Genomic DNA, 15416 nt, shown 5'->3' with positions numbered 1-15416 from the left:
ATTTTGGGTGATCATTTGATTTTATCAATTGGACTATAGTTAATTAAATTAATTAATTAACTAAGGGATGACAATTAATTAATTAAATAGTAAATATTTAATCAATAATGTCCTAGGAGATGACTAAATACGATTACCTATTGATGTAATCACATTTAGGTGTCTACATTTTGCCCCTCTTTGACATAGTATTGAAACAACACTATTTCAAAGAAGTTCAGATGTAAACGATACGGAGAAGACTTTTTAATTAAAGTAATTAATTAACTAGGGGATGACGATTAATTAATTAAATAGTAAATATTTAATCAATAATGTCCTAGGAGATGACTAAATACGATTACCTGTTGATGTAATCAAGTTTAGGTGTCTACACATTTAACTTAAACATTGCACATATTAAACTATCATTTGAAAATCAATTTATTGAATTACAAACTATGTGATTTTTTAATATTGTTGAGTCTCAAAAAACTATTTTTTGGAAAAAAGTTTAAAATATCCATAGAACATGATTGAATATGTACTTTTCTATAACTATCATTTACATGTATTAATAAAATGATTTATTGTTGGATTATGTAGTTCTATAAAAAGTGAATTATATATATGTAATAAAAATGAACTACACACAAATGCATAACACTATATAAATCATATTGATATGGTTGAAACTTTTATATGAAATTGAAAGGAAAACACTATATAAACCACATTGATATGGGTGAACTTTTATATGAAATTGAAAGGTAAGGCCTCACCTTTACATCAGTCTAGAGAGTCAAATATCTATAATCATTTCAAATAGACCCTAACTTCTCTTCAAGTAGCTACTCTCTACAAAAATGAAATTGACATTATATATGTTCCAAGTCTAATACTTTTATACACTTACTTTTATTATATTAAATTTTATTTATACTTTTTAGCTGATAGGCTTTCCCTTTGGGATTGTTTAACACCGCCAAACAACTTTTTGAAAATAGTTTTTAGATCATAGTTTAGGGCAACTGATCTGTGTATCAAATATTTACTCAATATTATTTTCAAGGATTGTATCTTATCAAAATCTTATCTACAAGGATCATATCTAATCATAACATTGCTAGGACCATATCTAATCATGAAATTTCTTCTCCCCATGCTATTTCTTTGTATTGTTAGATCAAGCTTTATTGGTCTAGGTTGCGAAGCTAAGTAGAATTAATGGTATCATATATGAAACTCCATCACTTTAGAGTAAACCATTCAAAGAGATTGAGTATGCATAGATTTAGGACTATCACAAAACATGAAAATTCCAAGAGGGTAACAAACCATCAAGAAAGAGAAAAATAATATGATAGGGGAAGGAGAAAGAAAAATAAATATGGCAGTTGCTACCTCTGTATTGGCCATCGTCTTGAAAGCTAATGGGTTAGCACTCGAGTAGTGCAATGGTGTACGCTCATACATTTAACTCCCTGATCAATCTATGCTTTTACTTACTTTGATGACATTGTTTCTCGTAATGCAGGGATGACTAGGATCATCAGACTTCCAAGGACCAGTAAACATTTTACATACAAGATTCAATCTTTGGCTTCTCTTTTATCTTCTTTTCTTGTATTTTTCTTGAATTTTGATGATGTGAGTTTTTTGGATTTGGTATTCATGGAAGTATTGTATTTTTTTGGGTGTACAAATGTTACAACTTGGTGCTCCTACTACTCGTGGGGTTTTATGGGATCATGAGCACACTCCACAACAAGTCAAGCCTTTTCTAGTTAAGAGCTATGTCAGTGGAAGACATTGGATTCAAGACACATAACATTGCAATGATAGATGTTCTTCGTATAGTGATGATTTATTTGTCTCCGCTATCTATATGTCTATAATAATCTATTTTTGGTTGCCTTCAAGACCCCCAGGCAAAGCCTGATTTTGTTTATTTAAAAAACATTTGATTTCCAATTTTTTGAAAACCAATCAATGGTAGACAAAACCGATCAATTTTCCTTGTTAAGAATTTGATATTTAGATTATATCGTGGCTCACTAAAGGGCGCTTTGTAGACTTGATATCCCACCAAATGATTTTGGGTCTAGGTTATTCATTGTTAATTCGCCAAATTGTGCGTTATCTTAGGGTAGGTAATATATCGTGCTCACCAATCCATTTCGAGCCTCCCGCTGCCACCATTTGTATTTTTGTTAAAACTAAAATGCCCGCTGCATAAAATAATTTATTTTCACAACCAATATGTCTTTCAAGATATTAGATAGACATCTTGAATAGAAAATATGTCCTTCAAGATATCAGATAGATGTCCTCAATACAAACTAGACATTATTATGTGAATCTAGGTTTCTTTGTGCAACAACAAATATAATTAAAATTAAGAAATTATTTATACATATTATTTAATTTATTCACATAAATTTTGATATTTTTTACAAAAGTTTTCATAGTTTTCATTGATTTGTGGAGATGGAAAATTAATACATTAACTAACTATCATACATCCTTTTTAATATTTGTAATTCTAATTCATCATTCACTTAAGTTATCACATACACAACACAATAATAGATTGCTATATTTTGTTCCTCTTTAAAAGTTACTACTGTTCATACAATGTTACTTTTATATGTACTTTATGCTACAATGTCACTAAAACAAATAGCTTGGAGGTATTAAAATAAAATAGACCGTATAAAGTCATTGGTTTGAGATTTTTAGTGAAAGCCATAAATTTTAGAAAGTTAATGCATTAATTTTAGAAAACCAATTTTCTCAATAATTGTTTTAATCCTTAAATGTATTTTTTCATCGTACAAACTTAATGTTCATTACCTTTTCTAACAAATTAAGATTTGATAAGTAGGAGATAATTTCCATAGCAAGTCATATTGTGATATTGCTATCAGGATTTAACTGTGTGATTTTGAGTCAAACTCATTGACCCATGTTTTATGAGTAGTGATTCAACATGAATCCATCTCTCATGAGAATAAATGGAACACTTAGCACTCATTGGATCTAGGTGATTGCAAGGGTGAGCATCACCTAGATCCAATGAGTGCTAAGTGTTCCATTTATTCTCATGAGAGATGGATTCATGTTGAATCACTACTCATTAAACATGGGTCAATGAGTTTGACTCAAAATCACACAATTAAATCCTGATAGCAATATCACAAATTAAGATTTGTTTGGCCAATAGACCAATTAATTTGATAATATAGAGCAACTAATCTAACTGTAAACTTACTAATCTCATTGGTCAACATTTCAGTTAGCATAGCCACATTATCTTCCAAAATTTTAATAGTTAATCACCATGAGGTAAGAATTGGATCCTTTAATTCTTTGGTAGTGGTTATCTTCCTTCGTAAATAATGAAAAAGTCAACCTCATACGGTGAAAGGCCATTCCCAAAGATAAAATCCTACAAGCCTTCAATATAATAGACTTTTAATTAGTGGTATTATGTGTGATCATAAAGGGTGTCCTGAGGTACAAGGAAGTTGTGCAACAAGATAAAGTTGTTTGTATCTCCGTTATTCTCAGGGCTACTACTTGACTCCCAAGTGCTCCTGGTGGAGGAATAGGGGTTGTATTATGTGCCTTCAAAATTAGAAAAGGTCAAATTAATGCATTACATAGTGAAACCCAAATCATGTACCACTTTGAATATTTTTAATGCAGGCATTTTTCACTCATTGGTTTTAAACTTAACAAAAAAAGAAGTAGTATCAACCCTAACATCTTGTCATTGTGAGATAGATGCTAAAAGATAAAAGTTGAATGAGATTAATTAGTGGGAAGACCTTATATATTCAAACTAAATAATTGTTCCTTAAACATCATTTTTTCCTCTTTCACCCAACTCGTACTTGTAGAGACTCAAACTATCCACACACAACCAAAAAAATATTAACATCCATGCAGCTACCACAGTGAAATAGAGATTGAAATAAATATAAAGGATCAATCATTACTTCACTTCCTGCAATAGACTCTTGTGGAGAGCTACAATTTGATCAATCATTCATAGTCGTTTCCTTTTGTATTTGCAAGCTAACAGGTATTTTAGTTTCAATTTCTTGGGGTTGTAACCTATTAGTGTTGAATGTTATTATTAAATTGAATAATTTAACTAAACATAGCATGGATATTACACAACTCCCAACCAAGATGAATCTTTTCAGCATTTTATTCAAGTTAAAAAGAATAACAAAAACATAATATTCCTATACTATCCTTCCATCAATTGATGTCAATAGGTATTAATAGCTTTTAATGTGTCTTGTATTAATGGGAGAAGATTAATAAACTATTTTTTAAATTCCATTTTTTCTAACAAAATCTTAATCATATAATTTAGTGGAATATATGCTATCTCAATAATATGCAAATAACATGTTTCAATGTGCATGTAAATCTTATCTGACTTTTAGCTACGACATTCTCATGCTCATAGTCACATGTTAAATACTCGACTTTATGTAATATTGAATGTGTGACCTCATGGGAAGTTTTGGCTTTGTTAACATCACTTAGACATGCAATAATTGCTTAAATGTTCCATTCATTTTTATGATATAGGGGTTTTTGTGAGCCACTACTCATGAAACATGGGTCATTGAGCTTGACTCAAAACCTACGTAATTGAATCATGATAAAAATATCACAATTTGACTTGCTATGGGAAAAATATCCTACTCATCAGTTGATGAGCTCAAGGAGCTTTCTAATGAATGATTTCTAAGGAACAAAATTTGTTGAAAACCTTGCCTTTTATATACTTCCTTATGTAATATGAAGCTTCATTTATGATTTTCAATCCTTTTGTATTTACAACTGTAATACTATTTCAACAAATGTACATTAAAGTTGTACAATGTATGAACCTCTAAAGAGATTACTCATGTATATATGCCTCTATTCTATATAAAATATTAATTCTATGATAACAATTTAAAATCTTTCATTGAATTTGACATCTCACTTATGTTATTGGAACGTTTCACATAGGTCCTTCCTTGCCTTCCAGGCGTGAGAAGCACTGGCCGCCATTGTTATTATTCTGAGGATATCATCGACATCGAAGGAGCGGCTTCATTCCATGTTGTTCTGAGGATATAGATCGACAGTTGTTCTAAGGAATAAACCCTACTACTTTAAATAGAAGGGTTTTAGGCCCTAAGCATTTTTGAACCATTTCCGCTTGATATTGTTCGTGAGATTTAGACACAATATGCTCTGACAGTGCCAGTCGCAGAAGGAAGATGGGGGAAATAAAATAACCGCATGGAATAGTAAATAAATGATTGCACTTGGAGCATCAGGTAAAAGAGAAGGATATTCGCCAGCGTCATTATTATACGTGATGAAATGGTAAAGGTTATAGTAAGGGGGGTAGAAAAGATAGGGCACTAAGCAGGTAAGGGCATAGTGGGACCAAGACATCACACCGGAGCATCAGAGTTGGACCAGGCAACAGACAGGCTCAGATTTCAGAAAGGCTTGTTTCCAAAGGAAAAACAACGGCTGGGCCCAGCCCACAGCAAGATAGGGGTAGGCTTTTAAGCCAGGGGTTTCCAGGTGCACTTTCTGACTTTTTTTTGTTTTATATATTTGCTCTTGTTAGTTTTGTTTTGTCCTTCTTTCCTTTGATCAATGGAAAAACCAATTGTGGATACACAAACAATGGGAAAACAAATGGTGGATATGCAAGCATTGGGAAAACAAACCATATCATTGGTAAAAAACGGTCAAGAAATTATGGTGCACTTTGAAACTAACCATTTAGGTCAAGTCAAAATGGCATCACTCAGCAAGACAGGGAAATATATTTGGGTCAACATTAAACAGTTCAAGGGCATTTTAAAACATAGACTTGCTCGCTTGAAAGGGTCACATGAAAAGCAGAAACACAGGCAGAGATTGCATAAACCAGAGAAGAAACAAAAAGATGTTGTCAAAATGTACCCCCCTCCACACTTAGATGGTGACAGTCATTTGCGTGGTAGCAGCAACTTTTTCGATTCTGTCACTTACAGCCCTACCTCCACACCTCTCGCATGGTGCCTAGATCTTTATGTGCAAGAACTATTGAGGGCCAAGAGGAGGTTGGAACTCCTAGAGGCTAAGGAACAAGAAAGTTATCGTAATATGCAGGTGTTAATTGCAGCAAATAAAACTCTTGTAGATAATAACAACATTTTAAAAGCTCAAATCTCAACGCTGCAAGAAACACTTTTAGCAGGGAAGCTTGAATGGCAGAACATGAAGGATGAATGGAAAAATTTGAATGCTACATTGGAAACAAACAAGGTCACAACAAATATTGAGTCACCTCATTATAAGGAGAGACTGATTTTCACACTAATTCATTGGGAAAGGCAGGGGTTGAAGAGGAGAGGAGAAGTTTTTCAGAAGTCACCAAAACTTGGGACAAAAACAACAAACACCTTGATATGGCAACAGAAGAGGCAAAGATTCGTGTGAACACACAAGACGGAGAGGTCAAGGAAAGGCAGCGTAGGGCATCCAATATAATTATCAAATGGATAAAAGGTTATGGGGAAGGCGAACACACCCTCGACTTAACAAGGGATTTCTTACAAGATGTGTTGTTGTGGCAAGGACAAATCTGTCAAGCTTGGAGGGTTGGCAAACCACAAGCTGAGAGAAATAGGCCAATCAAGGTAGTCATGCCCAACATTAGCAACAAACAAAATTTACTTAACAAAAAACAGCTCTTGAGGGGTTCTCGCTTTGTTATAGAGGAGGATTTAACCATGAGATAGCAAGTAGAAAGAAGAATGGAAATGGCAAAAATCAGAATAGTGAGAAATGAAGGCAAAAGAGCTTGGATGTTCAAGGGAAAAGCAATTATTGCTCATTTTGGCTACCGCTCCAATGAAGGGAAGCAAGAAGGCAACAAACGTGTGACAATAAACACATTAGCATGCAACAATACAACAAGATCAGCAATCACGCTTAGCGATAATAACTCAACTTTGAGTCTTTCACATCAAAACAAATAGCAATCAAACTTAACCCAGGCGTCCTTAAGTTTAGTTTGTTGGAATTGCAGAGGTTATCCATAGAGACGTGGGCCTGGGTTAGGACCTATTGCGGAAGGCAAAGACATTATTTGTCTCATAAAGACACATAAGTATGAGGGATGTAAGACCCCATTGTTTGAAGGCTACTAGAAGATGGCAGTGTGGAATGAGGTAGTGGGAAATGTTAAAGGTTATGGAGGTATAATGGTTCTAATAAAAGAAAGGGAAGGTCGTGCCATTCAGTTGGAAAAGACTGATTCTAATAAACAATTCATATGGCTCAAAATTGTGGAAAATAACACTCTTATCAGGATTGCAACCTGTTACTTTGCTCCACAAGTATCTAAAACTTATAAAAAGTGTGGCTTAGATCACAATGACCCCTATGCTACGTTAAAGAAAGATGTTGCTATTTTTTCCCAGCATGGGGATGTTCTTCTTGTTGGAGATTTCAATGCTAGGACAGCAGTTTGGCAAGCAAGTATTTTCAGCTCCAAAGTAAATGATAACCCTATTTGGCTCACAGAAAAAAGAAATCATCAATGGGAAAGAATATTCGAAGATGCTAAAGGTTGTAATCATTTTGGGGAAGAATTGATCACTCTATGTGGCACATTTGATCTCATAATTTGTAATGGTTTGGCTAGATGGGCTAATTCAGGCACTTTCACTTGCAACACATACAATGGAGCAAATGTGGTAGATTATGTAATTTGTTCGCAGAATTTGTATGAAAATATTGAAGAAGTTGCAATTGGAGAACACATTTGGGATCTCAAATCAGATCATAAACCGTTGTACGTAAATTTGTATTGGGAAAAGGATAGGCAGATTGGAGCAAAAACCCAAGGCCCTCAATACCCCCCTTCTCAGGGTAGAATTTTGTTAACTTCATAAAACAATAACACTTTTAGAACTACTCTTGAGGAACTTTGTATGGGACACCCTATATATAAACATGGTGTTAACAGTTATGATTTATCAAATTTGATTCATGAGGCTCTTTCAAAATGCAAGAGAGCAAAAAATAGAAAATTTGAAACTAATTGTTTTCCAGCCAATGCTTGGTTTGATAAGGAATGCAAGAGGGCTAGAAGAAACCTAAGGGAGTCAAATAAAACTAACCTTGACATTAAGGCCTACAAACATATCCTAAAGAAGAAGAAAAATGATTTTATGTTCACAAGGAGAGAGGAGTTAATTTTCTTGGGCAGAAATAACCCCAAACGTTTTTGGAAAGAACTCCAACCAAGGAGAAAACAAACTAAAAATAATAATATTACTGCCACCCAATGGTTTGAATATGCTAAGAAACTTTATGAACAAGAGGGTGGAGTGGGACAATCACCTTTGGTCAATGATGATACAAATCTTTTCACTGTGCAAGAGATAGAGGTAGGGATTAAGAAGTTAGGTGGAGGTAAAGCAAAAGACCTTGTTGCGCTCCAAGCAGAATATCTGAAGTGGGGTATGAAAACTCTTACACCGCACATCACTGAAATTTTCAACAAGATTTGCCAAGAAGGGTTTCCGAAAGATTGGACAATCAGCCTTGCAATACCACTTTTTAAGAGTGGTGATGTTAACAATCCCTCCAACTACAGGACTATAATGATCAATCCCCTCTTTGCTAAACTTTTTGGCAGCATGATAGAAACTAGGATCAGCAAATGGGCAGAAGAAAACCATAAACATGCTAAAGGGCAAGCTGGTTTTAGGCCAAAGCACTCGACAGTGGATCACTGTGTCACTTTGAGACACATTATTGAAAAAGAATGAGAGAAAAAGGAAGAGGTATTTTGTTGCTTTGTCGACTTTAAAAAGGCTTTTGACACCGTCCCGAGAGACAAGCTTTGGTTTAGGATGGAAGAATAGGGGATTCCTATGCATCTCAGAGATGTTGTTCATAGGATGTACGAAGAGGTGAAAGTTGAAATTAGAACTTCAGATGGCATTTCAGAATGTTTTAGGAGCAATATCGGGGTCAAACAGGGCTGCCATTTATCTCCTACTTGGTTTGGTTTATATATTGACAAACTGGAAGAGTGGTTAAACATGCAAAAGGGTGAAGGCATTCAGCTAGGTGAATTTGTTATAAAGTTGCTCTTATATGCGGATGATCTCATTTTAATTGCCAAATCTACCCATGGTTTGCAAGATCATCTATCTTCTCTTGAGCAATTTTGCGGAATGGTGGGGATGCAGGTCAATATCAGCAAGACTAAGGTTATGATTTTCTCTAATAATAAAAAACAACACCAACATGAATTTTATTACAATGGAAGTGTTCTTGAAGAAGTTGCGGAGTATAAATACCTTGACATCGATTTCAACAAAAAACTAAGCTGGTCTAGCTGCAGGTATAAAAGGATATTAGGTGGGTGGAAGGCTTTTTATGCTCTTCAGAATAGGTGCCATGAAGCAGAGTTGTGGGATTGAAAAACTATTCAAACCTTGTTCGGTCTTCTTGTGCTACCAGTTGTTCTTTACGGGTGTGAATTATGGGCCAACAACACTACTATAGCACAATGGAAACAAATCGAAGGAATCCAAAAGCGCTTGATCACAAGCAAGTTTAAAATCAAAAGCATTGTTCCATATGATATCATGCTAAGTGAAATGGGGGCTGCTCCTATTGAGGCACTTGCTATGGTTCGCCTTCTAAGTTATCTAAAAAGAATCGAAAAAATGGAAGAGGATAGATGGCCTAAAGTGGTCTTTAGTGACACACTATGTCAGCAAAAAAGGACATGGATGCAACAAAACATCAAATGGATGAGTAAATGGAATATTCAATTCAATATGTGTCCCACAAATAATAAAGAAATAAAGGTCTTTGTCATGGAGAAATTCTACAAGAGAAATTGGAGAAGCGAGATCAGAAGGAAGAAATTATATTATATAAATGAGTTCAACCCTGCTTGTGATCAACTCCAAAAAGCATACATAGGAGCCAACATTTCTTGGAGGGCTAAAATTCTTATTGCTCAGCTAAGAACCAACTCTCACCAACTTCGTTGTGAGACTGGACGTTGGAAGAGGCCAAAGGAGGCTTGGGAAGAAAGAATTTGCAAATTCTGCAATTCTGAGAAAGTGGAAACTGAACAGCACTTTATTTTAGAATGTGAAGCCTGCAAGAGTAGTAGAGATAAATTTGTGGACACTATATGTGGCAGTTCTTGGCATAACCTATTCAACAAAGAGTACATTGAGCAATTGGGTGGACTCATCATCATCCTACACAAGCAACAAACATTGTTACTTAAGTCTGCTTGAGTTGTCTTGCTGTCCCATAGGCTATTTTTTGCCTCGTGGACGTTAAAATTTTATCTATCTATCTCATCAATTTTTCTTTTTTATTAAAAACCTATCGACATACCCCTTGCACCTCTTTCTGATGCTAAGTGCTAGTTACTCTAGTTTAAGCTATCCACAGTGACTGTCACAACGAAGTGGGGACACGGAAAGATGAGAATAATGATTAAATGGAACAATGAGGCCAGTCGAGTCTCTCCTAGCCTTATCACTAGTTCGACATTCCGACCATATAGAAATGAGAATATCACTGCTCTCAATTACCCCGCAAATGTCTCTACTTTGATCATCCAAACTGCGCCTGCATATACGGAGTGACTGGGTGCACAGCCTTTGCTCCTCCTCCCTTCCCCTCCTTATTCGAACGCATTTCCGAAGATGCCCCATCAACGTTTCCGCTACGTCCTCTGCATCCACAACGCAGTATTCAAGGCACACATTAAACTCCTTCTGCGCCAAGCTTCTCAATCCGGTGCTTCTGCAAAATTTCATCATCATACAAAAATTTTAAACTATAAACTAGGAAAAGATATCTTCTTTAATCAAAGTTGTTAGTATACAGTCTCTCTACACAATTTCGCATGCACATACAAAAGATGTATTACCTGCTTGCCTCCCTCAGCTGGGCTAGCTTGACAACGATATTATGAAAGCTTCCCAGGCCTGGGCATCCATGAAAGTTTAAATATTTAAGGTTTTGTAACTTTCCCACCGCGTAAGGAAAAGCTTGTAAACCTGAACAGCCATGCAAGTGCAGGCCCTCGAGATATGCTAAGTTGCCGATTGTGTCCGGGAGAATCCTCAAACCTGGACAACCATTCAAGATCAACTTGCGGAGTTGTGACAGGTCGCCAATTGTGTGTGGAAGGCATTTTAGACCCGAACAGTGGGCCAAACACAAGTATTCTAGCTACACCAAGTTTCCCAGAGTATCAGGAAGGCTCGTTAAACTTGTACAGCCGCACAATTTGAGTTGCTTGAGTTGTGACAAGTTACCAACTGTGCTTGGAAGCGTTGTCAGAGAGTCGCAACGCTGTATATAAAGGCACTGAAGGTTCACCAAGCTGTGGAGGAGCGTATTTGGGATTTTGGTGGGAAATGCACAGCTATCTAGACTTAATATCCTCACTTGAGACCGACTTCCATCCAACTGGTGCTCCTTTCTTGACATCAACCATGCCCATCTATGCTTCTCACTTGCAATCTCACAGTTTCTAATTTTCATCCATATCAAATTTGGAGTTAGCTTTCCAATGTCGACCGCTACTTTTGTATTTTGCAAATATAGGTAGCGCAGAGAAGGCAAGTTATGCATGACAACAGGCTCATTTTCATTCTGTCTTGAGTAAACAAGCATTTTCATTTTCTCTGGTCTGTCTCCATTCAAATCTTTGTTTGCGCCCACTGGCAGAAAAAATCTGCTATTATTGCCAGCCTGCTCTTGAATTCCTCTTCCCATTTCCCGTAGAAGGTCATGCGTGCGGAGGTATTTTTCAGGGTCATTGATGTTAATTAGCATTTTCAGGGAAAGATTCTTGATGGCCGTTTGAACTTTATTTGGGTATAAAACTTCCCAAAAAATATCAGCGTCATTTTTTCTTTCACCAACAAAGCAGCAAGCTATATCCAAAAAAATCTCCTGCTTGACATGGCTTAGCCCATCATAACTGGTTCGAAGGATTTTAAATACCCCTGGATTTTCCCCAATATTATGGACAATTTCTTCCCAGCATGGGATATCATATGGCTCCTTCTTATCAGACAAGTACGATCCAATGACTTCTAAAGCAAGTGGATGTCCTGGGCAAGCACTCACAAGTTTTGCAGAAAGCCCTTCATATGGGGTCTCCGGGCGTGCTCTACAGAAAGTATGCCAGCTAAACAATTCGAAAGCTTCATCTTTCCCTAATCCAGTCATTTTAAAAACTGAATCGACCTTAGCGAGATTGAGCATGTGCTGGTCTCGGGAAGTAATGATGACTCTGCTACCATGCCCAAACCAATCTCCATTCCCATACAAAGAAAGCAGCTGATCTCTATCATTCACATCATCAAAAGACACAAGAGCCTTAATCCCCCACAGTCGATCTCTCATCAGAGATCTTCCTTCATCAATACTTGATACTTCTCCCCGTAATTTACCAATCTCCTTAGAATTCTCCCCTGCAACTCTACTAGTGTACTCTTGCTCTGTGGTGCAGTAGTACCAATGTTGAAGAGAAAGCAAGAGGCATCAAATCTGCGATGGATTTCGTTATAAACGGCTTTGGCCAAGGTGGTTTTCCCAATGCCACCTATGCCACTGATTCCCACTCTCACTAAACTTCTGTCTGTCGAATTCAGATGCAAGCTGTTTATTACTTCACGAATTCTGCTGTCAAGACCCACAAGATGCGTAGGAACATCCAGGGGAACCCTCTTCTTCAAGACATCCAACACGCCATTCACCACTGCTCTGACTAGCCTCCATTCCTGCCTGAAAATCACCTTATATGTATTAGCTATGCAATTTAAGCTGTAAATACTAATTAAAAAACAATTTCTATGTTAATACAAAGAAATATATATATATATAGCATATTCATTTCCATGAATGTACAACACGTAGATAATGAATTTATAAAATGAAAAATGTTTAAAAGACGATCAGACTCCAGAGGTTACTATTATTAGGAAAATGGCATAGATCAATTATAATTTGCAGCCACTAATGGTAGTTGAAGGCCATTGTGAGAATATCCAGATCCCTTATGCATGTGGTGACTGCTAACTAGTAAAATGTCGGCTGTTGTTTTCTAAGAAATAACTTATAGATTAAAATGCCCCTGCTAATCTTAATCAGTACAGAAAAGTAACATATAAGCTGCACCTCAATAATTTACCCAAAAAATTTCTCAAATTTATAGGTCACGTGTTTTCAGATTATTTTAAAAAGAAATCTCTCATTTTCACAGGCAAAGAACATTCTCTCTGTATACTTACCAGATTGATTTGAAAATAGTGAAACAGTTTTCTCACATAGCAAATGGAGAGCATTAGATTGTTGGCATAGTGAATATATTTCCGATGAGATCTCTCTCCACCATCAGTACGTGCTTTTGGAATGGTTGTATCTGGCTCTATCATGTGGGGGGTGTTGACGTAGCGACTATATCTCCAATGAGATCCCTCTCCACCATCAATACATACTTTTCCTGTGATGGAAAAATCACCATAGATGGGAGTCTAGTAAACAAAAAGTTTACCCCTTAAACAAATGGCTGATATCATGCCAGGTAATTGTAATGCTAGAATTTACATCGCTCAGCTTCCCATTTATACGAAGTGAATATATAAAGAGTTACTCAGCCATATTTCTATAATTTAACGTAATTTGATTTTTTAATTTGCTCCGGACTTTTTTTAAAGGATTCTATATAAGGTACATCTTTCAAGGCGTTTGTTAGCGTTACTTCCCAAAACCTCGCAAGTGGTCTGCCTGCTGCTTCTTAAGACCATTAATTTGTGTTCTCTCTATAATTTATGAAGAATGTCCTTTTGTTTTAATGATCTGAAAGAAACGAAGGGGAAAGGAAATAGATTTGATAGGATTGTAGGGTTATGAGGCGTGGGAAAAGGTGGATCCCCTCATTAGCTGCTGATTGTATATCTCCCGTTACCAGAGGAAAGGAATCAGTTTTTGACACCGTTCGCAATACATGCTATAGTTTGTTACTAAGGTTTACGCCCACCCTTAACAAGGAAAGTTTGACAACTGGTACTCAATCATTTTAGTTTGGTTTTCAGACAAAAGGTAAAATATTCATTGGTTAATGTGGCACAAAAGCAAGACATAATGTTGGATCGGCTCTCAGAAATAATTTCAGGAGGTGAAGATTTGAAGAACATTATGATTGTAAGAAATACAAAAGCCCCATTGAAGAGTTGCTCGCTGAAGGAATACAAGTTTCGGTGTATGAAATGGAGAAGCTCCTCAACAACACTAAATCTACTTATATTTAGGAAAGCAAGGCCATGGCTTCTACTCCTCTTGATTTAAAAGGAAGGAAAAACAGGATGTAAAATACATCTCAATGGAATGCAGGGCCGCTAAATCTATGAGAAAATTTTCTCTATATTGCAGTACATGGTTATTTCCATTCTGCCATATATCTTTGGTCTTGACCTAACAATTAAAAGAAGATGTAAACTAGTTACCCGTATTCTGCTTGGAGGGACCAACCAGAGAAACTAGAGATTTGATGAAGAGCTCTCTCCCATTCCTCGATAGTGTTTTCACTCTGCCGATCTAAATGGCTGTAATGCTTTCGAACGCCTTGGCGAATGCACCTCCATTTCTTTGAGGGAATCGAACATCGCAGGGCTGCACATCATAAAACAGGGGAATTATGATGCCATTCGATCTGCACATCCGCGCTGCCTCTTCCAGACACCATGTTGATTCCGCATAGCGTTTGGAAAAAATAGGGATGAAAATGTCACTTGTTTCAATTGCCGATTGCAAGCTGGAATCGATGCCTTTACCCTTCTCCAGTTCTTCGCTGTCAAGGAAAACCCTGAGCCCTACTTCAGAGAGAGCTGTGTATAGATGGTCCACAAAAGTATCTCTTACATCTGGTCCGCGAAAGGTACAAGGCTCAGAGTCCATCACTCATTCGCTTAACAAATATGATCTCAAGCGGGCTACACAAGTATGCAAATGTGATCGCTGCAGCGCAGTTTGGAATGGAATGGCAAAGGGGGTATGCATATAAAGTTTTACGTGGTCAAACACAGCGTAGAATTACTTTGGAATTCTACTTTGGAATTTTCCTATGAAATTTTTATATATTTTCCAGGAAGCTATCTTTTGGGGGAAATCAATCAAAGTTCTCCCACCTTCCAGGTCTTATGGTTTTCGCGGATACTTCTGCAAGCAAAAGGATCTGCCAGTCTACCAAAAGTAAACCTTGGTTCGTGGAATTTAAAAGATCTGAATTTCTAATGGTTTAACCAAATCAAGGTTTTGTATATTTTCATTTCGATTTTTGAGATTTTACGGAA

At 36.4% G+C, this 15416-nt stretch overlaps 1 pseudogene across 1 annotated transcript; it reads right to left on the bottom strand.

Annotated features, from left to right (window-relative positions):
- Window positions 1–10340: 10340 nt before the first annotated feature.
- On the bottom strand, window positions 10341–15159 carry LOC149575332 (disease resistance protein Roq1-like; annotated as a pseudogene). Its single transcript, XR_016360155.1, has 3 exons — window positions 14571–15159; window positions 10979–12849; window positions 10341–10851 (listed from the first exon to the last, which is right to left on the bottom strand). The product of XR_016360155.1 is annotated as a disease resistance protein Roq1-like (transcript).
- Window positions 15160–15416: the final 257 nt, after the last annotated feature.

This window comes from Cupressus sempervirens, chromosome 2, assembly GCF_028749045.1.
Source record: "Cupressus sempervirens isolate cs-2001-9-10 chromosome 2, ASM2874904v1, whole genome shotgun sequence".
NCBI lineage: Eukaryota > Viridiplantae > Streptophyta > Pinopsida > Cupressales > Cupressaceae > Cupressus > Cupressus sempervirens.
This window is presented reverse-complemented; position numbering and strand designations above follow the sequence as displayed.